Source organism: Etheostoma spectabile, chromosome 10 (assembly GCF_008692095.1).
Source record: "Etheostoma spectabile isolate EspeVRDwgs_2016 chromosome 10, UIUC_Espe_1.0, whole genome shotgun sequence".
NCBI lineage: Eukaryota > Metazoa > Chordata > Actinopteri > Perciformes > Percidae > Etheostoma > Etheostoma spectabile.
The window spans coordinates 27,359,097-27,366,513 of NC_045742.1; positions in this window are offsets into that span (position 1 = coordinate 27,359,097).

A 7,417-nucleotide genomic window follows, 5' to 3' on the forward strand; every position below is an offset into this window, starting at 1 on the left:
TTTGCTGCACTACTGTACATGTCTTTAAAAAAACTACAAAAGATCTACTTTATATATGCTACAGCCATAAAAGTGTCCATCTGTGGGAAAGACCAAAATAATGTTCACAACAATCAGTATTTAATGTTTTGTTAGGCTACAACTAATCAAAATCTGGGTTTAGTCTAATTTTCGGGATAAACAGGACAGGATTCTGGACATCTGCTTGTAATTCAGGACTGCCCTAAATATTTCGTGATGTCTGGTCACCCTGGAGACAATCATAGATATCACTTAATATGTAATATACAGTATGTAAAAATACAAGTGTTCCTGACAATGCCAGATTGGTAATCCAGCCTGAGTGATATCCCTACATACACAGTAGAGTAAAAATCTTGAATACAACTATTTACCTCAAATATTTCTTCATTTTAAAATAAAAATGCAATTCCTACATATTTGGACGTAATGAGCGACTTTGTGAGTCACATAAATGCACAACAATGTTTGGCCGACTGTGATGGTTAACTATGTTACTGTATATGTCTGTATTTTTCCAATGATTTGGGTGTTTAGCTGAGTGGCATCACTGACCAAGTCAATGTGGGTTAAGAGTGTGTATCAGGACACCTCAGCAGGGACCTGCAAACATTTGCCACAGACAGGAAGCAGGTTTCATAACATGCAGTCTCCCTTTTTAGTCACAAGATGTGTTTTGCATTGTGCTGCATTATGCAACACCACTGTCACCAGTTGCACTAGTTCCATAGTGTGTACACTTTGCTCTATAGCACTGCTGTTTTGTCAATGATACATTAATTGATGCAGCCAATTCATCTTTACTAACTGGGATGGATGGCATTTGTGTTATTAGATTTGTTTTAATCCATCAGTTTCATCTGATGATGTAATATTTTCTGAGTGTGTGTGTGTGACTAGAGCAGTGTTTCCTTACCTGCAGTGCTTTCATACTCTCATATTACCAGTTCTCTATCACCTCCTCTCTCCCCCTCTCTCTCCCCCACACACATACTCTCTCTCTCTCTTGCTTGCCAAGCCAGCCGGTGTTGACGATGCACTAGCTGTTGAAAGAGAACGAGTGTGTGTGTGTTTGTGTGTGTGCTGTTGACAGAGCTGAGAGATTTAATTGACACCCACAGAGAGAATTATACAAGCTTCCAAATGCTGTGTGTAATGCATTTATGTGTGTGTGTCTGTGTGTGTCTGTGTGCATGCATGCATGTCCATGAAAGCTGTGCGCATGTGAACAGGGTCCCTAGTGTGCATGGAGTGTTTTTTTCTGTGTTTTATAGAGGCAGCTCACATTACTGTTTCCCTTCTATTCTCCAATGCCAACGCTCATTCTTTCTCCTTCACTCTTCCTTCCATCATTCATTGTAATTAATTCCTTATTCACTTTCTCTCGTTCCCTTCTAGTTGTAGCTCATCCCCTGATGTGCTGTATAATCAAGATATTTAATCTATTGTCTTTTTACAACATGCTGCAATACAAACTTGGGGAATTACGACATATCCTGCAAACTGTTATCGTCCTGCTATCTGGCTCTCACACACAAGTGTGTATTGCTGTACTTATTGGTTGTGCTTATTGTTCACTTATGCCAGTGGCGCAAAACCATCATGAAATGAAAATCAACATTACAAGTAAATGTCCTTCAACATTTCAGGTGCTCTAGTCAGTTTTTCGTTATTAACAAAACATGACATGATTATGTGTAGTGTAGTGTTGCTCCATAGTGCCAGATATTTCCCTCAGGAACTGGTACCATTGAGACCAAAACCAGATTGTATTAAGAAGAACTGACCCTGGATCAGCCAAAAATGGGGTGGCAGTAGCTCAGTCCGTAGGGAATTGGGTTGGGAAATGGAGGGTTGCTGCTTTCAGTCCACATACAAACCAAAGTATGGTGGTGGGCTGGTAGCTGGAGAGGTGTCAGTTCACGTCCTGGGCACTGCCAAGGTGCAATTGAGCAAGGCACCGAAACCCCAACTGCTCGGGGCGCCTTTCCATGGGCAGCCTCCTCCCTCTGACATCTCTCCATTTAGTGCATGTATAGGTACTGAGCCGGTGTGTGTAATTCAAGCCTGTGTGTAATAAAAACAGAGTGCAAATGGTAAGTTTCCCCTTGTGGGACTAATAAAGGAGTCTTAATCTTAATTTAAAAAAAGACTGGTTGTCAGACACCGCCTATGGGTCTGTCCGAGGTTTCTTCCTTAAAGGGAGTTTTTCCTCGGCACTGTCACACTGTTGCTTGCTCTGTAGGAAACTACTAGAACTGTTGGGTCTTTGCAAATTCTGGAGTGTGGTCTAGACGTACTCTATCTGTAAAGTGTCTCGAGATAACTCTTGTTATGAATTGATACTATAAATAAAATTGAATTGAAAATTGAATTGAATCTAAATGAATTTCATTAGACATTGTCACTAGTGATGGCTAAAGCTTCATGAACCAGTGTCTTTATTATTTAAGCCCACTAGATGGCGCTATTGGTTTTAAGAGAAAGTCCTAAGGCATTGCAAGTCGATATACTTTCAACCAATTGTTGAACAGCGCCATCTAGTGGGCTAAGAAAATAAAGACACTGGTTCACAAAGATTCATTCGACCATCACTAATTGTCACCGCACTTGGTGTTAAGTAACACTTCTTTATCTCTACCCTGTGTGACGAAATGGCCATAAAAGTTGAATGGACTGTTCTTATATGAATGTGAACATAATTATTCTGTCGTGGTGGTAGGTAGTTAAAGGCCTCCCTCTGCTGACCCATCGTCTTTAGATTACATTTACATTGTTAAATCTGATCTTGTCTAACAGGAGTACTACAGTTGTGGCAACTGGTGGCCAGGTTGGGTCAGTGATAGAGGAAGCGCACATGTACTTTGAGGTTTATGCCTCAACGCAGAAGTCCAAGGTTTGAATCTGACCTGTGACAATTTCCTGTATGTCTTCCCTTTCTCACTTAACTGTCCTCTCAAAAATTAAAGGCGGAAAAGCCCCAAAAATAATCTCAAAAAAATTAGCAGCTGTGATCCAGGCAACTGGTGTATTTGATCTTGAAATAAGTGACCATTGCCCAGTTGTCTGCTTAAGGGATAAGCATAAAGAGAACACAAGAGAAGACAAAATTGTTGTCAAAAGAAACCTAAGAAAATTCAACGTCATTTTTAACTGATCTTTATTATATGGATATTCATTTTACCTCACAAATTTTTAAAGTGGAAAAGGCATTAGATCGTTTCTTAACAAACTTTCTTGAATTTCAGGATAATAGGTTTTCCTCTGAACTTTCTTGAGAGGAACACTATCTTCAATGCAAGAAACAGTGCATAGTCCACTGCTATACAATCAAAAAACAAAGACCACCGGCTTGCTTTTATCCATGCACGTCTGCTCTAAAGAAAGCAAAATCAAATTACTACTTAGAATAAATCCACCGCTCCCACTCAAACCCAGCTAAATTCTGGAAATAAGTAAATTCTTCAAAAACCAAAATTAATCCTTTACCTGCACATATAAAATATGACAACTGTATATTATCTGGCCAGGAAGAAATTTGTCTAGCCTTCAACAAGCACTTGTCGCTGCTGGTCATTTATTTGATGACACTCATACTGGACCCTTGTCTACTAATACTGCTTGTATCTGCCCTTTAAACCATGCACCCCAGTTTACATTGAAATCTTGTTCTGCCAGTGATGTCGGAAATGCATTACAATCCATTGATTCCAGCAACTCAGAGTATTTATATTAAAATATTCTATTTTTTTTCTTTTATTTGTTTTTTTCTATTTATTTGTATGAACCCTCAGGAGCCTGGCTTCTGACAAATGCATAGAACAATCATTACAAACATTAAGAAATATTGGATTTTGGATGTATATATATTGGATTATCTCTCTGACCAAACTCAATGTATCAAAGTAGAAAATAAAAATGTTTACCAGTATAAATGGTGTTCCACAAGGATCAATGCTAGGCCCTGTCCTATTTATTGTATTTCTAACTCTCCACAGCTGGCTGATGAGAAATTACAAACTTCCTTCAATGCCCTTCAACATGTTTTAATAGATATTAAACTAAATAACTATCCTGTCAAGTTAAAGGCGGAAAAGCCCAAAAAATAATCTTTAAAAAAACAAGAGCAACTTCCTGGAATCCCAGCACCTGACAACTGCAATTTTGTTGCATTTGGTCAGATGGGGAGGTCACACAAGTCGACGGAGCCACAAGTCTGTCCACATACATCACCCCATTTAATTACTCCTGAGCCAGGTGCAGCTGATGAACAGAGAAACAGACAAGGACTTTCACTCCCGCCGAGCCCATATCATACACATATCGGGGTCCTCAACCCACCATCCCAGATTTCAATAGAGGGGACCGCGGGTTTACTTGGCTAAAGACTTCCCTGGAAATTCTCCTCCCCAAGAATGCCATGGAGAGGTTTAAATATCAGATTCTAGTAGACCATCTCAAATTTGAAGAAGAACTCCTCATTACAGACTCATACACCCACTCTATCCAGCCCCGGTAGCCAGGACATCGCTGCCTTCAAAGGACTTGCCCTCAAAGTGAGAGCCCTGGTTGGCATGCTCGACCAGCTTGGAGAGAAAGGCAATATTGAGCTTCAGTGTGGGTCTAATGTCCCCAGGCTTAGGTCCCAGCTTCCACAAGACATGCGGTCTGGGTTTATGAGACACCTATATCCCCTCTGCATCCATATCTCTGGATTCAGGAGTATGGATATGAGTCTCAACCCAGAGAGAACCCAGAGGGTAAAAGGGAGAAACAGAAGGACTCAAAGTCTGGCAGGCCAACCACAGTTCTCCATGGAACTGAACAGTCTTCATGTGGCCCGGCTGTCTCAGTATCCCCATCCACCATTGCCAATCCACAAGGCAAAGTTTCCCTGCCTTGCCCATACTGTACCGATGCCTTGCATTACCTGAACCAGTGCACTAAATTCAACCATCAAACAACTGAGCAGCGGAAAGGCTGGGTCAAGAGACGTTGTGGTTGTTGTCACCAGGCCACACAGTGCAAACTAAAGGCCAGGTGCAAAAAATGTGATTGCAGATATCTGGAAGCTCTCCACAACCTTAACACTAGACAAGCCATAGTGACACCCGCCACAGAGAACACCTCCAGCCTAGTGAGTACTGCAAATTAAGTTTTCCATCTGGATAGGCAGTCCGGCTGCAGTCAGGTGCTCCTGAAGGTGACAAAGGTCACATGAACTGACATGGAAAACAATATTGACCTTGTAGTTGAAAAAGGAGCCTCATGTGAGAATACAAGCTGCAAGCAGTGTTGGATGGGCCCTCGATCCTCTGCGGGTGTGGGGTTACTGGCGGACGCCACTCCTTGTGACTCAGACACTGCAAATTGTCACCAATGAAAAGGGATCTCCCTGCTGAGTTCAGTGACACAAGAATCTGCATCATACAGTTCATTAGCTGTGAAATGGGGCGTGGCTTATCAAATGTGACGGGGCAAATTGTCACCAATGGAAAGGGAACTCTATGCAGAGTGCAATTATACCTCACACAAGACTCAACCTTAAATGGGTCACCAGTTACAAAAGGGGGCATGGCTTAAACATAGGGGGCGGGCCAAACCATGACCAATAACAAACAAACTCTTTGATGAGGTCAATGATAACATACATCAAACAGGTTATTAGTCATGAATTGGGGTGTGGCTAACACATAGGGGGCGGGTCAAACCATCACCAATCATAAAGAAACTCTGCTGACTCTACCTTAAACGGTTCAAAAGCCATAAAGAGGCAGTGGCTTGAGTACATTGGCGTGGTTAAAGTATAGAGAGCGGCTCAGTAAAAGTAGACGGCTTGACATGCTATAATGTGTACCAAGATTTGTTGGTCTACGTTAAACGTACTGCAGGGGCTCAATTTCGTAGGGGGCTCTTGACAGCAATTTTTGTGCACCTATTTCCTTTCCCTTCAGGAATTCCTTCAGTTTCAATAGGGCCTTTGCCGCTGTCAGCGCTAGGGCACTAATTCCATTTCCTTCTATGGAGTCCATTAATTCGCATTCGGAGATTGACACTTTTTGACTGGCAAGATGGTGGAGAGTGTAAACAACAACTGCTAAAGTGAGTTGTTCAAAACCTTTCTCATTTGTAAATGGTGTACACAAACAATGTTCTCGGTGCTCAAGTTCATGTGTAGAGCCCCTGGTTTCATGTTGTGTCGAGCCTTCTTAGTGTTTTAAAAATAATGATTTTAATGCTAGTGCCCCTAGCGCTCCCATATAAAAGGCCATTAAAAACAAAACTACAGTAAATCTTAAAAGTGGCGTTTCCGTCCTTAATATGCTTTTAAACTAAAATTTGACTTGGGTACGTACATAAAAAGACCCCTGGTTGTATTTTGGTGAAAGTTATGCTTTAAATAAAGGTTATGAATGAGTAAATGAATGAATGGTGCGGTTCATTTTACATGTCAAGCCAATTCATTTGTTATGGTTATCCTCAAATGTTGTTTGGTTTGAAAATGGTATACATGTTAGTTACTTGCCTACATGCTAGGATGCATATGTCCAAGACATTTGTGTCCGTAGCTTGCATAATAAATACTGGTCTGTAGTCAGAGCCCATGGATCAGTTGTGAGCCACAGGATATAGGTTGCAAAAAAAAACAACACAGATCTGGGTGCGCCCAAACTGGCATTTATCACAAAAATACCATAATTGTGGAATCTTCATCTATCTTCAATCAGCAGGGAGCGGACCCGGTTCATTTCATTCACTCGTGCGTTCAGTGCGGTCGGGGCGGTGTGGACGGTGATATGACACAACTACGGCCTGGACAACATCTAGTGTGTGCGCAGGGGGTGCAGAGGGTCTGATCACCGGGCTGTGGACCTCCAAGATTTTGTAACTACACGGACACCACGTTGCAAGGATTGGCTATACAGAAGAGAAGAAGTCCATTCTTTAAGCTGCTCGGAATGCTAAATGACCGCTTTGACTGCAATCAGTGTGAAGGATTAGACGGTTTGCGGCAACAATGCACACTGTCCGCACTGATCTGACTGCGCAAGAAGCCTGAAACCCATTGGGCTACAGATAATTCATTGATTCAGGTCAGTCAGATGGAAGGCAAAAGAATCAATGAGTCTGGACCACCCTAATCTATTCAACATTATATTCAACTCAACAACCCCTCTGTCCCTGCGCTCTCTCTGCTACTGGGGGATGGAGGAGGGATTGCAGGTTAACAAGGGCATTTTGGTCCTTCTGCTAATAAGGGTGATGACAACCCCCCATCCCCCTCAAATCGCCCACTGGCCATCATTTAACACTGTTAAGAATTAAAAAAAAAAAAAGATACACAGTATGTCTCGCAGATTGGCCCCTTTAACCCTCTGAACCCTAAGGCCATTTT